The sequence below is a fragment of the Macaca mulatta genome, chromosome 4, assembly GCF_049350105.2.
Source record: "Macaca mulatta isolate MMU2019108-1 chromosome 4, T2T-MMU8v2.0, whole genome shotgun sequence".
NCBI lineage: Eukaryota > Metazoa > Chordata > Mammalia > Primates > Cercopithecidae > Macaca > Macaca mulatta.
The window spans coordinates 77,171,523-77,187,308 of NC_133409.1; the positions used below are offsets into that span (position 1 = coordinate 77,171,523).

At 40.3% G+C, this 15,786-nt stretch overlaps 1 protein-coding gene and 1 long non-coding RNA gene across 2 annotated transcripts in view; one reads left to right on the forward strand and one right to left on the reverse strand.

The window, feature by feature from the left end:
- The window catches only part of TULP4 (TUB like protein 4), a 289,361-nt gene that overhangs the window by 82,259 nt on the left and 191,316 nt on the right, over nucleotides 1-15,786 (forward strand). The gene's annotated exons all lie outside the window — the stretch shown is intronic.
- On the reverse strand, nucleotides 7,240-9,084 carry LOC144340307 (uncharacterized). Its single transcript, XR_013416275.1, has 2 exons — nucleotides 8,008-9,084; nucleotides 7,240-7,686 (listed from the first exon to the last, which is right to left on the reverse strand). It is a non-coding gene; the product is annotated as an uncharacterized LOC144340307 (long non-coding RNA).

Below are 15,786 nucleotides of genomic sequence, written 5' to 3' on the forward strand. Positions count from 1 at the left end.
TGAAACCTTTGATAGCAGTGTTATAGAAGAGGAATAGATGTGTGCTTACCTACTGAAACTCCAAGGGAGACTCTTCGTGGCTGGCTGAGAAGTGATGCTTTTTTAGAATTATTTGTCCTTTTACTGTGAAGCAGTAATTCAAGAAAGATGAGTTTTTCTTTTAAAAGAGTCCCCAACAGGTGGGCAGGTATGTCAGGCAAAATAATTATGTTCCATAATGAAGATTATTTCAGAAAATAATTACTTGGGAGTGTTTTTATTCTATGAAACAATTTCTTACAGATATGGTAGATGTCGTGCAAATTAATCAAGGTTAGTACTGATTGTCATTTAACAGGATTTTTTTTTTTTTTTTTTTTTTGAGATGGAGTCTTACTTTGTTGCCCAGGCTGGAGTACAATGGCATAATCTCGGCTCACTGCAACCTCCACCTCCCAGATTCAAGCCATTTTTCTGCCTCAGCCTCCTGAGTAGCTATGATTGCAGGCGCCCACCACCACACCTGGCTAATTTTTGTATTTTTAGTAGAAATGGGGTTTTGCCATGTTGGCCAGGCTGGTCTCAAACTCCTGATCTCAGGTGATCCACTCGCCTCAGCCTCACAAAGTGCTGGGATTACAGGCGTGAGCCACCTTGCCCGACCAACAGGATTTTTTTGACTTAAGAATAAGCAGGCAGTCATGTGTAGTTGCTGGAATTTGTTTTGTTATAAGGACGTGTCTACTACAGCAGTGGTCTCACCTGAATTCTTGGATTGGATACATCTTCTCTGATATGCTTTGTCTGACCCTGCCCCTTGTCCCTGTTGTACACTGATCAGACTTCTCTGGTTGCACTGATAATGCTTTATTATAGTTATCCGCTTGCCTCGTTTGGTAAAACTTACTGGAAGATCAATGTACCCCGTCATTCTTAACTTCCTCACCTCTCATTGTTTAGAATATCAATTAGTTATTTATTTTTTTAAAAAATTTCCTTTAACTTTTTGGCCCCCTTCAGTGTGCTTTCTTTCCTTATTCTGCTGAAATGATCTCTTTCTCAATGACCACACATTGCTAAACTCATAGGTTTTTGGTGTTTCGTTTTTGTTTTTAAACTGCACTTGTTGCCTCAATAGCAAGTTGCTCAGTAGCATCAGTAGAATTGAGACGTTGTCTTCTCTCACTTTCCAGGACATGAGGCTCTCCTGGTTTTCTGTTACTGTTCTGGCCTCTGCTTTCTACCCTTCTTTGCTGGCTCTGCCTTTTTTTCTTTTTTCTTTTTTTTTTCTTTTTTGCCTCATCTTTAAATGTTAACGGGTACCAGGCATGCATGTTTTTCTGTATTTCCTCTCTATGTTGGCTTTAAATCTCCCTACATGCTGATGACTCCAGGTATCTCTCTCTGTCTGCCATCTCTTTCTAGTTCCAAACTTCATTCTCCAACTTGATATATGAGATACAAAAGTGGACACCAATCAGGCCTCGCAGACTATCGGTCACCCAGACAGAACTGATTTCCCCCCTGCCCCTTGAACCCTCAGATCAGTTCCATGCACTGTTTTCCCATTTTGGTAGATGGCCCAAGACCAGTCAGTCAGTCCAGCTCACAGTTCAGGAATCTCCCTGCACTTCCCTTGTCCCCAAGTCTTGTTATTAGCAAGACCTCCGACTGTGTTTGACTTCCAGATAATATCTGAAACATGCTCACTTTTGTCTTCCTTCATCACCATGCCTAGCACAAACTTCCTCATGAATCTCTTGACTTAAACTCTACTATCTTCCCATTGTGGAGGACTCTACTTAACAATGTATAGTAAGTTTTTTCAGTGTTTAAAAATATTATAAAAATTTATTTCTAAGGTACTTTTCTTTTTTACTAAAAACGCTGTATGACACATCTTAATTCCAAAAAGGATGGGAATTTCTAGATTGTAAGAATGGCCTCCCTTGCAGTGAAAGACCCTCCTAGTACCATTGTCTGATTTACCCTCTCCTGAAGAAGGCCCAGAGCCACTGGGGACTGGCAAGCCAGGTTCTGTGTCCACCTCACTGTGCATAGTGATGACCAACTTTCTCAACATTTGGAGAGATTAGAAAACCATTTTATTTTAAAACTTTTATACAGTATTTAACGTACTTAATCTGTACAACAGTTTTAGTGAGAAAAGTTGACTCATTTTGGATTAAAGCCAGCAAAAACTCACTGCAGCTCTTTTATCTCTCTTATAAATTCTACATAGAAAGTGACTTTTAGTAGATTTGTGATGACCAACTAGGGTATTATAATGGTGGATATAATGGAGGGCTGTTTTATTTCCTTTAGTGATGGCCTGTTATTTTTTCCTTTCTGTTTCTGTTTTTCCATATCTTGATTCCAAGAAGTTCTAGCTTTACCTGTCCAAGTCATTCAAGTCATTAGTTTACTCAAGTCAGTAGTAAATTGAAAATAATAATTCTCTTCTATCAGAGTTGTAGAACCTGAGACAGTGTGTTTTTCAAAGGGCTGTGAAAATGGTGTATAAGTGATGAAATAGTAAAGTACTCTATACCCTTTGTACTTAAAGTGATATACTTACGTATATCACTTTCCAGTCCTTACAATATCACTTAGTACCTGGAAATTCAGTTATGGTTCTGACTTATGAGGCCAGAAACAGTGTTTGTTGATTTTTGTTCCTCAGTTTAGATTTGAAAACACATGCATTAGCAGGTATTTACTACATCTCTGTTGTGTGCTGGGTGCTGTGTGTACTTGCCACTGTGTGGGGGCAAGAGAAGTCCCAGCTTACACCTCATGGAATCTACAGTCTAGCATGAGGGTGAAGCGTGGACTTTGCCTTCCTCTATTTGCATTTCCATTAGGAAGAGAAAGCAAGCTTTGAATTGTTCAAAGAATGAAGAATGAGGCTTCCTAGAGATTGTGTGGTGAAGATCATCTTTGAGCAGGACCTTGAGAAATACTTAGGATTTAACTCGTACTTTTCTCAGTCGTGGAAGAAGATTAAGCCACATTCTGGCTTCAGAGACGCATTTCTGAGAGAGATGAAGGACACTTCGTTCCCCAGCCCCAACCTAAGCATGTGACTGTACTCCCTTGTCAGATGCTTTTGGAACCTGGCTGACAAGGACAAGGATCTATGCATTTTTTCCTGCCCTGGAACAAAATTGCCCTTGTTGGACATGCAGTGATGTTCTTTGTGCCTTTTGACTATACTGTGAAATGTTTGTAGTTTGTAATGGGGATTTTATCCATCTGAGCATGATACACTTTTTATTAATTTCCATGGCAGATGGTTAAACTAGGGTGCTACCTTAATAATTTGACTTATGCAAGTGCTCAGATATGACTGTTTCTGTGCTTAATGTATTCAGCATGTGGTTGTAGTCAAGTTTGAAGTTACATAATCATGTGTTCATGACCTGAATTAGAGATAATTTATTAGTGACTCAGCATTAATGACTCGTTTTATGCAACTCTTCTGGTAAAGCAACGTTTCTGTTTATGTGAGCGTATTTTAGCATGCTAGATGACCACATCTACCTTGTTTCCTTCCTAGGTAGTGCCTTTAGGTATTCCATAACAGGAGGGCTGCCCCACTCCCAGAGGTGCATTGAATCCCAGAGAGGGCGTCGTTGGTGGATAAAAGCCCTCCTTGGGGTCATCTGTAGCTGGTAATAGGGGCTGAGAAGCTCAGGGCTACATCATCGTTGAATGTTTGTGGCTTCAGTGGATCTGCATGGCAGGTTTCAAAACCGTATAATGTTAGAGATATGAATTGCAAAACCACAACCCCTCAGACTTTTCTATACAGTAAGTCCTCAATATTGTTGGTAAGTTCTTGGAAACTGCAGCTTGAAGTGAAATGACATTTAGTAGTATGTCGTATATACGTAGGATATTTACTCTTGTTTATATCAGTTAGCTTAAGGTAAAATTGTTTTCATATGCAGGTCGTTTTTGCTTAAAGTTCAGCTTCTAAGAACCTATCCCTGAAGTTAAGTGAGGACTTAACTGTACTTTTTGCAGGTAAATTTACTGTATTGAGCAAAATGAATAGTGGAAACTTACCTAGTTTTTTACCCTGGAAAGGAGTTTAAACTGATAAAATGCACTTACTAGAATTTCATGGATGTTCCACTTTTATCTGCCAGCTTTATTACTAAGGATTTCCTCAGTGGGAACACTGAGAGAAAGGATCTGCATAGTGGGACTGGAAAGGTGGAGCAGTGTGTGAATGAAGTCAACTAGGTATTTAAAAAATATTCTTACATTCCCTGAATATAGCCATAGTTAACTTCATTGTCCTGGTGAGTCTGTCTTCTTTTTTTAGACCAAGGCTGAAGAAATGGGTGGAAGATATTGTACTGTTCTGATGTACTGCAGGGTGCTGTAGTAGGTCAGAGGATGAAGCACTGTGGACCAATGTGGACAGGGAAGCTTCCTGTGGGGAGTCAGGGAATGAGCTGGACCTTAATGTTCATTTTGATTCCGAAAATATTTGAGAGCCTGCTCTAGGCTAGATGCTATTGGGCTTTGGCTCTACTGTGATGAAAAAGGCACTGTTCCAGCCCAGGTGGATCGCCTATCATGTGTGTCAGAGGGTGGATATCGTTTGCACGGATATAATGTTGTCTTTCCTGATGACAGTTGCCATATATGTTCCCATACTTTGTGTGTGTTATGTCCATTATTTAGTGTAGCCCTCATAGCATCTCTCTACGGCTTTGTATTAACATCCCTGCTATACAGTTGAGGAACCTGAGGTTCTGAGATGTTAAGGAAATTGTCGGAGGTTGCAGAACTAGATGATGGCAGACCTGAGATTTGAATTTGTGTGTTTTTCCATCTATAAGACACTGCTTCAAAAAGGTGAAGGGAAGAGACACCCTTAAACAGAGTTTTGAATGACTTTGGTGTGTGTTTTGGACATGGAAGAGTTTGGGGAAGTGTTGGAGAGTAGTGGAAAGCAAAGCTGGATGGGCAGGTGGGACCAGACATACATAGTCATGATAATAAACAATAGTAACAAATGTTTGTGGCATGAAAGAAGACAGTGCTTTTGGTTTGGGTCGTACTGTCATATTGAAATAGAATTGTTGAAAAATCAAATGTGAGTATAAAAATTACCATTCAGTTCAGTGCATTTATTCACCAGTGTGGATAACTGAGAGTTGACAACACTGGCTATGCTTAATCAATTATGGAAATAATAGTCTTAAAGAAGTAATAGACATCAGTCACCTTGGTACTGTGATAATGTACACATGAGCCTAACTCTTAATTGTAGCCAGTTATTGTAGACTGAAGGGATTTGAGGAACAGCTCTTTTTTTTTTTTTTTTTTTTTGAGACAGAGTCTTCCTCTGTCTCCCAGGCTGAAGTGGTGCAGTGGTGCCATCTCGGCTCACTTGCTAGCTCCGCCTCCCGGGTTCATGCCATTCTCCTGCCTCAGCCTCCTAAGTAGCTGGGACTACAGGCACCTGTCACCACACCCAGCTAATTTTTTGTATGTTTAGTAGAGACGGGTTTTCACCGTGTTAGCCAGGATGGTCTCGATCTCCTGACCTCATGATCCGCCCGCCTCAGTCTCCCAAAGTGCTGGGGTTACAGGCGTGAGCCACCGCGCCCGGCTAAGGAACAACTCTTCTTTTAAATGTCTTAGGAATTCTTATTTTGAATAAGGAAACTTTCTAGCAAAGAGGCAGAAATGGAACTGTTGTTTTATATTTAGGTCAGAATCTCATTTCACCTAAACTGGCTTACCTATTTTTATACCGAAGCTCAGTAGTGTGAGTTAATTTTTTATCACAGTAATATTTATACATATTGGTAAATGCTAAGAATGAAAAATAGCAATGTTCTAACTCCTGTCTCCCCCCTCCCTCCACCTATTGTCCTGGCCACTTAACAAAGGCTCATACTATTATTTTTTTGATGAATCAATTTTAGGATTTTGTCTATTGACTTCATTCCCATCTCGTTAGGCGGAGATTTAGCTCTCTTCTCTTTCATAGTCACTCAACCCAACTTTGCCCTACCATCTAATCATTCCAGTATTACTGTATCACAAATATTGGTTATTATTCAGTGTTTACACTATTTAAACTATGTCACTATTATTCCCAGATGAGCCAAATAGGGTACTATGATTGTATTCCTTCATTATTTAACTCTTTTCACCTCATGATAAAAATTTTCCCCCCAGTGGTTTAGTTCCTTTATTGCAAAACCTTCCTTTCTCTTCAGTGTAATTTCATGCATTCAGACCGATTAGATGGTTTATCAGTTCCTGTAGTTTTTTGTTTTGTTTTGTTTTTGTTTTTTTCCTGAAGACCTCCACCTGGGAGTCGTTTGTCATCCTTCTGCTCTCTGGATTGGTTGCTCAGTGGGCTTGCTGCCCAGGTGATTTCCTGAACTTCCTTTTAATCATCATCTTGGGAATTCTCTCTGCCCCCTACTTCTTCTGTGTCTTGTTTTTGGAATCTTGTGGGGTTTTTTGGTCTAACTCCTTTTTATTGGAACATAATCTCCAGTATCTTCCTAAGAAAGTATTTGTAAGTCATAAATTATAAGACTTTCTTATCTCTATAAATGTCCTAATTCTGCTCTCACACTTGATAGTTTGGCTGGGTACAGATTTTTAGGTAGTTTTCTTCAGAATTTTGTCTTCACATTTCCAGAGTTTTTAGAAGCATAGTAGTTAAGAGCTCAGGCCCTGGAGCTAGACTCATTTTACATTCTAGCTCCATCACTTAGTAATGCCATGACTTTAAATATATTATCTAATTTATCTTTATAGTTGTCCCTTGACCATCATGGTTTGAACTTTGTGGATCCACTTATATGTGGAATTTTTTCAATCAAATATGGATCAAAAATATAGTATTTGAGGGATGCTTCATCTTGTGCTAATCCTCTGGCTGCTCCAGTTCTTATTTTATGGGCACTATATTTTCTCATACTTCTGTGAGGATACAAATTATGGTTTTAAACAAATTTTTTTTCTCCATGCATTAGATCTGCTTTTTTTGAGGTTTTTTAAAAGAGGTATGTGTGAGTGTGTATAGGAGTGGTTCTCTGTGAATCTCCTCACCACCACCCAGATGTTTTATAATTGAAGTCTTCTTTAAATGTCTAATGATCCTTGAATATTTATTCAAATGTAAAAGCAGTGCACCATTAATCTCTTTGGCATCTTTTGTGTGTGTATATGTAGGGGGTGTTTAGCTGGTGAGCTTTATTGTATTATATAGTGATCTGGGGGAGAACCAGCTCTTTTCTTGGGACTGCCAAAGGTCAGCGTTCAAGCAGCTTTCTCCATAGTGGTTCAGTTTCTTTCAATAAGAAACTTCCAGTCACATGCCTGTGAATATACTCCTATTGCCAGCATTCTGAGAGCTGGCGTGTGTGTGTGTGTGTGTGTGTGTGTGCGTGCGCGCGGCTGGGGAAGAGGTAGAGCTAGTTATATGAAAGTTGGAGGAGCAGGAGGAGGGAGGAGGAGGAGCTGATATTGATTGAGTATTTACTGTGTACCAGACAGCATCCTAAGTGCTATAGCTCACTCAGTCCTCACATCAGCTCTGCAGCTTTGCACCTGTTATTGTCATTTTTTTAGATGAAGAAAGTGAGGTACAGAGACATTAAGCAGCTTACCCAAAGTAAGGTATCTCTGCTAATTGACAGAGCTGAAATTGAACTCAAGAACCTTCTACAGCCGGGCGCGGTGGCTCACGCCTGTAATCCCAGCACTTTGGGAGGCCGAGGCGGGCGGATCACGAGGTCAGGAGATCGAGACCATCCTGGCTAACACGGTGAAACCCCGTCTCTACTAAAAAATACAAAAAACTAGCCGGGCGAGGTGGCGGGCGCCTGTAGTCCCAGCTACTCAGGAGGCTGAGGCAGGAGAATGGCGTGAACCCGGGAGGCGGGGCTTGCAGTGAGCTGAGATCGCGCCACTGCACTCCAGCCTGGGCGACAGAGCGAGACTCCGTCTCAAAAAAAAAAAAAAAAAAAAAAAAAAAAGAACCTTCTAGATTCTATGTATTTGGCTTTTCACAACATCATTCTTGTTTTCAATCCTTGTCACCATCTCTACTGTGCCTGAGATTCCCAAAACGAGTTGTGGCTAACCCAGAGAATAACCCTTCAGTGCCTGATGTTGATGGAGAGAAGAATTGCCTAGTTACATCTCATCTGGCTTAGCAGGAGAGAGGAGCGCCCTCATGGTTGCTAAATGTGGGAATGGAATGTGAGGCAGAAGACAGGTGAGAGGTTAGTACAGGTGGGAGGTGTCCCCGTTGTGTGGGGAGGAGGGACTTTTGCCCTAGTTCTGTTACAGGTTTGGGATTCTAGGACACTGGGCACTAATGTACCTAATCTGTAAGGCATTCTGGACTGCATCATGTGCAGTTCATTCATCTTCCTGCCTCCTTGCAAGCCAGCAGAGCCTGACTTGGGGCCTCAGCTCTGCATGGAGCTCTACCTATTGGGCCTTCAACAGCGAGGCTTTTAGTCAGAAACACAGAAATGGATTGGGCAGTGGGCATCGTATTTTACTAGGAGGTTTTTGTCTAGAAGTCGGTCAATTCTCTGGGATATAGTATAGGATGGGTGGGAAGGGTGCCACAAGGAAAAACATGAGAATTTGTACTGTGCAACAGTTTAGTGTTTCCAATTGGGTCCACCCACAAACTTGACTTCAAACTTCCAAAACAAACACGCCTGTGCATTTTGTCCAAGATTCTATTGCTGGGTGTTTTTATTGTACCTTCTGGCAGCCTCCATTTGGTTTCTCTTCCTCATTGTTGCTGTTTTAGGGAATTCTTACTGACATGTATTGTTTTTTCCACTTGGCCTAGTTAGATTTGGTCTACTAAAATACAGAGGAGATTGTCTCTATCTTAGGGACTTTTCTTTATCCTCCTAGTCAAGCTCACTTCCAAACTTTCTTTTTCCTCCCACTATATAATCCCTGTAACAATGTTTAAGGCAAAACCCAGATTTGTATGTTTTATCTGTATTCTTTCTTTGCTGGTTAAATATTTAGAGTTTAAGGAGGAGTTCATTAATCAGAACCTTAACATTAAAAAAAAAAAACAACAACCTCGAAAGCACCATCTTTGTCAGAAAGGTCTATTTTGTAAAGTCCTTGGTAGCAGAAATAAATGTTTGATGGCTTTGTTTATAAGACAGTATGAGTTAATGTTTAGGACTTGGGAAGTTAATTTTATACAGAAAACAAGAGTGTAAAAACCATCTATTGTCTCTCCATTCACTTGATATTTTTCAAAATTTTAGATTTTTTTATTTTTAACCTCTTCAGGAAATTCACTACAGATGGCGTTTGTGACTAATTAGGGAATTAGTTAAACAACATGACCAAAGAGCTTTTGCTTGTCTCCTAGGCCTTAAAATTTTGTTTTCCTTTAATTATGCTTTAAAAAACCTAACTATGTATTTTGAAGATTAAAACACCTTAGGGGAGTCAGGCTCTGTAATGTAAACTGAAATTTTCCCCTAGTAATGAAATACTTGTTTAAGTGATCAATACCTCTTTTTTTTTTTTCTTTTTGAGACGGAGTCTCGCTCTGTCGCCCAGGCTGGAGTGCAGTGGCCGGATCTCAGCTCACTGCAAGCTCTGCCTCCAGAGTTTATGCCATTCTCCTGCCTCAGCCTCCCGAGTAGCTGGGACTACAGGCTCCCGCCACCTTGCCCGGCTAGTTTTTTGTATTTTTTAGTAGAGATGGGGTTTCACCATGTTATCCAGGATGGTCTCGATCTCCTGACCTCGTGATCCACCCGTCTCAGCCTCCCAAAGTGCTGGGATTACAGGCTTGAGCCACCACGCCCGGCCTTTACCTCTTTTTTTTAAAAAAGCATTATTATATTTTAACTCAGCACTGTGCAATAGAAACATAGTATGAACCACATATGTAATATTAAATTTTAAATAGACACATTAAAAGTAAAAAGAAACAGGTGAAATTAATTTTAATATACTTTAACTCAATATATCTAAAATATTTCAGCATGTAATTGATATACAAACTGTTAATTTGATAACCGATACTCTTTTTTTTTTTTTTTTTTGAGACAGAGTTTTGCTCTTGTTGTCCAGGCTGGAGTGCGATGGCGTAATCTTGACTCACTGCAACCCCCACCTCCCAGGTTCAAACGATTCTCCTGCCTCAGCCTTCCCAAGTAGCTGGGATTACAGGCATGCGCCACCAAACCCAGCTAATTTTGTATTTTCAGTAGAGATGGGGTTTCTCCATGTGGGTCAGGCTGGTCTCAAACTCCCGACCTCAGGTGATCCGCCCACCTCGGCCTCCTGCAGTACTGGGATTACAGGCGTGAGCCACCATGCCTGGCCCAGATACTCTTTTTTTTATACTTAGTCTTTGAAATCTGGCACATCTCAATCTGGACTAGCCACGCTGGCAAGTGCCCAGTTGCCATATGTGGCTAGTAACTACCATATTGGACTGTGTAGTTTTAGACAAGTCTCTTTCTTTTCGAGGGCTGTGGCAGAGCTGCATGCTTACCCAGAGAACTTGTTAATGAATGTCCCATAGGACCTTGGATAAAAGGCATTTAAAAACCATTTTATTTGGAAATAATTCCAAACTTACACAAAAATTGGAATAAAGTACAAAGAATACTCTTACTCAAATTCAGCTATGAACATTTTGCTTTATTCTGTCCTTTGCACTCCCAAGTGCACACATACACTCACTCTCTCTCTCGTAATATATATGAGGTGTTCCTCCCCCCCGGATCGTTTGAGAGTATACATCTTGGTCCTTTAAAATACTTCAGTGTGTATTTCCTAAGAACAAGAACATAACCACTGTAGTACAGTTGTCAATTTCAGGAAATTTAACCTCAATTCAATACTTAAACTATTCTCCATACTCCACTTTTGTCAAGTGATGAAATATCCTCTGTAGTTTTTCTTTATTCCTCTACACAGGATACAGTTTAGGACCACACACTGCATTTAGTTGTTAGATATCTTTAGACCCCTATAATCTGGAACAGCTCTTCAGTTTTTCCTTATATTTTATGACTTTGACCTTTTAGAAGAATGCCCCTCTTTGTTTTTAATAGAATGTTTGGTATTTTGTGTGGTTTTTTTGTTTGTTTGTTTTTATTATTAAATTTAGATTAATCATCCCAAGCCAGAATATTACATAAATGATGTGTCCTTTTCAGGGTGTCACATGTGGAGGTGCACGGTAGCTATCTGCCCCTCATTGGTGATGTTAATGTTGATCACCTGGCCCAAGTGCTGTCCATTTTCTCAACTGTGTTGTTACTGGTTTTTTCCCCCCTGTATTTGATAATCTGTTGAGAGATAACTTCAAAACCATGCAAATATCCTATTCTTTATCAGAATTTCTTCCCTAGATTTATAATCCATCGATGGTTCTTCCATGAGCCAATCTTTTCTATGATAGTTGCAAAAATGGTGATTTTCTAATTCCACTACTCCCTCCGTGAATACTGACAGCTGACAGATGTAATGAAGAGCCTCCTGTTGTTCCCTATCCACCCACCTACCTATCTGTAAACTCATGGATTTCCACTTTTTTCTTCAATGATTATTTCCTTTGATTATTTGGATTGAAATTTGGTCAAAGTGTCCCAGATTTGGCCAGCAGGAGCCCCTTTAGGTTGGCTCATGTGTCCTTTTGGTGCACCCCAATCACTGGCAGTGGTGGGTGGGCACCTATTTATTTATTTTCTAGCTTATGTTTCAGCATCATCTTGTACTTACCCTGCCTTGGGTCTGGAAGCAGCAATTTCTCTGAGGAATGCTGTTTCAATGGGGAATGGTATTAGAAACCAACATCTGGCCTCTAGAGGTGTTCATTGTTACTGGAATATCTTTGCTGCTAGACTCGTTCAACAGACACACACACACACACACACACAAACACACATATGCATACTTACATACACACATACACACATTCAGTAGCAGTCTGGGTTCAATTGGAAGATGGAAACCACACAGTAGGTTAAACACAGGAAGTTTAATATAAAGAGTAATTAACTGCCAGGCACAGTGGTTCACGCCTGTAATCCCAGCACTTTGGGAGGTTGAGGCGGGCAGATTACCCAAGGTCAGGAATTCGAGACCAGCCTGGCCAACATGGTGAAACCCATCTCTACTAAAAATACAAAAATTAACCAGGCATTGTGTGACACACACGTGTGATCCCAGCTACTCAGGAGGTTGAGGCAGGAGAATCGTTTGAAACTGGAAGGCAGAGGTTGCAGTTAGCCAAGATCACACCACTGCACTCCAGCCTGGGCAACAAAGTGAGACTCTCTCAAAAAAAAAAAAAAAAAAAAAAGTATGTATATATACACACACATACACACACATATATATTTTTTAACTGAAAAGAGAGAAACAATAAGATATAAAGAGACTCTGTATGGTACCCTAGGGCTGAAGGAGATGATGCAAGGGAGGATAAGCTTGGAAGGGGTTCAGATCTTATTGGAGAAGGTGTGGTTCAGCCTAGCACATAGCACGGAAATTTGTTAGCTTAGCCAGACTAGAGCTGGTCTAGAGTTGTTGGGCGATCAGTAAATACCCCCTGGAGTGCAGGCAAGGGAGGAGGCTATCCCTACATGGTAGTGGTGGAGTGTGGGCAGAGGGCCTTCAAAGTGAATCGCCCATACAGGAGGTGGGGTAGAGAGGGGCTTGCAGAAGGAGTGACCACTCACTTTGTGACCCTCAGGCCATTGGCAGCTAGGAGTGTGGACAAGTGACAGGATCACTGGTTTCCATGTTGAGGAGCTATAGAAAGATTGTCACTAGGCCAAAGCTGTAAGGTCATAGGACTGTGTGCTGGGCTAGCAGATAGACAGACTTTCCTGGATTTTCTCATACCTTCATGGCATCTTCCACTGTCAAGAGCCCTGGAAATTTCAGGAACTACTTTCATCTTGTGGTGTCCTTCTAGTCCCTTTTCTTGAGAAAGCTTAACCTTGTGCTCACTTTAAAGGAGAAATGCTTAAAGGAATTCTGTTGTTTATTATAGAGCATGTATTGATGAGTTGGGAGCTGAGAGGCAATAAACTGACACACACACACGTACATACGTGCATATATGTATACACGTACATAGATGTGTTTTAGAAATAATGAATTTACACCAGTATTTCCAATTCCAGACCACCCCTATACCTTCCCCCATTTCCTTTTTATAATCCCTTCTTTCATAGTTTGCTTAATGCTATAATACATCTAAAAAGAATTTCAGATTTACTACACCTGTACTAATATGAAAACCAAACCTTCTAAAAGGATTTATGGACTGAATGTTTGTATCTTCCAAAAATTCATATGTTGAAGCCCTAACCTCCAATGTGATGATGTTTGGAAAAGGGGCCTCTAAGAAGTAATTAACATTAGATGAAGTCATGAGGGTGGGGCCCTCATGATGAGGTTAGTGACCTAAAAGAAGACACATCTGAGAGCTTGTGTGAAGAAGAGATCATGTGAGCTCACAGTGATATGGTGGCCACCTATAAACGAGAAGAGGCCTCAGGGTGAAACCTACCTTGCCAGCACCTTAACCTTGGACTTTCTAGCCCCCAGAACTGAGAAATTCTGTTGTTTGAATTACCCAGTCTATGGTATTTGATATGGCAGCACAAGCGGACTAATACAGAAGAGTTCAGAATTTGCTTGCAGTTCTTCTTCACCCTCCCTCTGCCCAGTTTCCCAAACTAGGTATGTACAGTTGGCCTCTATGTGAGTCTACTTATTCTTGGATTGTTTTCAATAATACATGGGAACAATTTTTAGAGATTTGTGACAATTTGAAAAAATTCACAGATGAGCTGCATAGCCTAGAAATATTGAAAAAAAATTAAGAAAAAGTTGTGTCATGAATGCATAAAATAAATGCAGGTACTGTTCTATTTTGTCATTTACTGCCTACCATAAAATATATACAAATTTATTATAAAATGTTAAAATTTATCAAAACTTATGCACACAAACAGACCGCACATGGTGCTACTTTCAGTCGAGGGAAATACAGACAAACATAAAGATGTAGTAGTATTAAATTGTAACTGCATAAACTTAACTGTAGTATGTACTGCACTACTGCAATAATTTCGTAGCCTCCTCCTGTTGCTATTGCAATGAGCTCCGGTGTCGTGAGTATCCACTTAAAATATCGCGTGATGCTTGTCATCCTAGTGTGAGAAGTTTGTCCCCAGTGAATGAATTGCACATTACAGTAAAAAGTGCCCTGTCACTGTTCTCATGTATTTTTCCTCCTGTTTTGTGCAATACTTGAATAACACCATGAGATCCATATGAAGTGACACTAGTGATGCTGGAAGTGCTCCCAAGAAGCAGAGAAAAGTCATGACATTACAAGAAAAAGTTGAATTGCTTGATGGTACTAGAGACTGGTCTGCACCTGGGGTGGCTGCCATTTCAGACAGACAGTTCATCTTGTAAACAGGAAGTGTAAACTTGCTGTATGGATAAATATAGTACAGTACTGTAAATGTATTTTCTCTTCCTTAAGATTTTCTTAATAATGTTTTCTTTGTCTACCTTTATTGTAAGAATATGTCTTTTTCTAGCTTTATTGTAAGAATATGGTATATAATACATAAAGCAAAATACATGATAATTTACTGTTTATGTTATTGGTAAGGCTAGTTACTGGTCAGCAATAGACATAAGTAAATAAGTTTTAGGGAAGGCGAAAGTTATATGCAGATCTTCAACTCTGTGGGGGTTGGCACCCCTAACCCCCGCATTGTTCAGGGGTTAGCTGTAGTTAAATACGGAAGCTCGTAAGTTGCTTATATTGATTACCCTTTACTCCCCTTTCAGTGTGTGCCGTGGTCTGAATGTGTCCTCCAAAATTCACACGTTGAAACTTTACAGCCAATGTGATCATATTTAGAAGCGAGGCCTTAAAGAGGTGATTAAGTCATGAGGGTGGAACCCTCAAGGTTGGGATTAGACTCCTTATGAAAGGGCTTGAGGAAGGGCTTTATTTCTCTGTTCTGCTCTTCCGCTATGTGAGGACACCTAGAAGGTGGCCTTTATGAGGAACAGGCCTTCATCAGACACCAGCTCTGCTGACAGCTAGATCTTGGACTTCCTAACCTCCAGAACTGTGAGAAAATAAATTTCTGCTCTTGGCCAGGTGTGGTGGCTCAGGCCTGTAATCCCAGCGCTTTGGGAGGTTGAGGTGGGCAGATCACGAGGTCAGGCGTTTGGCCAACATGGTGAAACCTGGTCTCTACTAAAAATACAAAAAATTAGCTGGGTGTGGTGGCAGGCGCCTGTAATCCTAGCTACTTGGGAGGCTGAGGAAGGAGAATCATTTGAACCTGGGAGGCAGAGGCTGTAGTGAGCCGAGATTGCGCCACTGCACTCCAGCCTGGGCAACAGAGCAAGACTCCATCTCAAAAAAAAAAAAGAAAAAATTATGTTCTTTATAAATACCTACTCTTAGGTACTTTGTCATGGTAACACATATACTTAATTTAGTCATTATACTTAATTACTTAATGTGGTTAAGTAATTCATTTAAAATACAGTTGTTTTTGTTTGTTTCAGTTTGCTTTTAGTTGATTTTTTCCTCTTCATTCTTGATTTTATGTTTTGAATATATAGAACATTAACATGCATTTAAAAGTTAAAACCACATAAAAAGGTATATCCAGAGAACATTACATTCATCCCTCCCACTTCATCCACCCATCATGTAGATACTAACTTCATTATTTTCTGATTTATTTTGTTACC